This window comes from Nannospalax galili, unplaced genomic scaffold (assembly GCF_000622305.1).
Source record: "Nannospalax galili isolate Female #2095 unplaced genomic scaffold, S.galili_v1.0 scaffold1416, whole genome shotgun sequence".
In the NCBI taxonomy this organism is placed as follows: Eukaryota; Metazoa; Chordata; class Mammalia; order Rodentia; family Spalacidae; genus Nannospalax; species Nannospalax galili.
In genome coordinates this window covers 261,177-262,946 of record NW_008338643.1, presented here as the reverse complement: position 1 = coordinate 262,946, position 1,770 = coordinate 261,177, and the positions used below count along the sequence as shown (strand labels likewise).

The window sequence follows — 1,770 nt, the reverse complement described above, 5'->3', positions numbered from 1 at the left end:
TGCCTCATTAATTCCGTGAAAAATGTCATGATTTGAAATTTTAGAAAGAAGACAAATAAAACTAATTCACATTTGCTGTTAACTGTGACACATTTTGCTTTTTGATTAAATCTTTGATATGGAATTCTTAGATGTGTAAGTCAGCTTATATAATATATAACATAATTTTACATATTAATTTAATCACAGTTAAAGAAAACATCTTGAATATGTTATTAATATGTCACTACATATTAATGAAATGCCTATGACTTGGGAAGCTTTAGAATAGCACCTTAAAAGTCATATACACAGAAAGTAATGAAAGAGCTTCTGCAATCCATGTCCCGTTTATAAGCACTGATGTAGCTATCTTTAAATCTCTACCCAGACAGAATGTGCTTGATATTGTGCTTTGTTGCGCCCACCCTGGCCAGCAAGGAAGACACAACCTCCGGTTCCTTCTCGTCAGCAATCTTTATTGCAGGAATCAAGTTGAGTTACAGCGATGTCGTGGACGGCGAGCCCCGATCCACCTCGGGAGCAAGCTTATATATATTTCAGGCAGGGGAGAGAAATCTATCCCCTATTGGAGGATTTACTGGCTGCCAACCGTCACCTTATATTTCAGGCAGGGGAGAGAAATCTATCCCCTATTGGAGGATTTACTGGCTGCCAACCGTCACCTTATATTTCAGGCAGGGGAGAGAAATCTATCCCCTATTGGAGGATTTACTGGCTGCCAACCGTCACCTTATATTTCAGGCAGGGGAGAGAAATCTATCCCCTATTGGAGGATTTACTGGCTGCCAACCGTCACCTTATATTTCAGGCAGGGGAGAGAAATCTATCCCCTATTGGAGGATTTACTGGCTGCCAACCGTCACCTTATAAGGAAGGCAAGCATACTAGTCCCCTTAGATTGGCCAAGCTGGCGTGTCATCTGTAACCAGGAAGAGACAGCTGGAACAGGATCGAGCTAAGATGGCGGAATGCGGAAGTATGTGGATGCTACCACAGTTATTAAAAATTTAAAAAATAATGATTAAAAAAAATCTCCATTTCATTTTAGAATATATTGTTCCTTTGCAGAAAGACTCATTGTTTTTGCTACAAACACTGAGATGTTGGCACATGCGTCGCTAATCTGTATGTATCTGATTATTACTAGTCATAATCGGTTGCACTTGGATCCTTGGAGCCTGTGTATGTCTATAAAGTCATCAGGTAGATTTCAATGGTAATGTTTATCACCTCTACTAATTGGCATGATGTAAATTTCCATGCGTCCTCCTCAAATATAATACATTTAAAAAAAAAATTTGTTGATTTTGTGTGTGTATGTGTGTGTGTGCGTGTATTTCACACAGAACATCACAAACCATCTTATTCAACTATACACCCACTTATCAGATCGTACCCTCCCATAGCCTCCCTGCCCCTACTAGAGCCCTTATACTCTGATATCCCTGCTACTGTCTGCTGTGTTGTCGGCACCCCCAGCCATTCCCCACTACTTGCCCTTTTGGTGAATCTACTCAGCCTATCTAGAGGTCTTTGTTTTAGGAAGGTCAGCTGTTACTCATCTAGCGGTAATCAGTTGTCAATATTCCTTTAGATAAGATAGTGGTGTGCTGTTCATTTTCCCAGTTCTATGCTGGGTCACTATCTTGGAGTCCCTTTGGCCACCCTGGCCAACAACTCAAAAGAAGGTATCCCCTATCTGGCATTGTTGCTTGTTATGTAGCCTTTAGCTATGCATATGGACTCTTAAGAAATTATATTGACCCT

At 40.5% G+C, this 1,770-nt stretch overlaps 1 long non-coding RNA gene across 1 annotated transcript; it reads right to left on the bottom strand.

Annotated features, from left to right (window-relative positions):
* Positions 1 to 441: 441 nt before the first annotated feature.
* Positions 442 to 993, bottom strand: LOC103734299. The gene is made up of 2 exons (XR_607271.2): positions 867 to 993; positions 442 to 799 (listed from the first exon to the last, which is right to left on the bottom strand). It is a non-coding gene; the product is annotated as an uncharacterized LOC103734299 (long non-coding RNA).
* Positions 994 to 1,770: the final 777 nt, after the last annotated feature.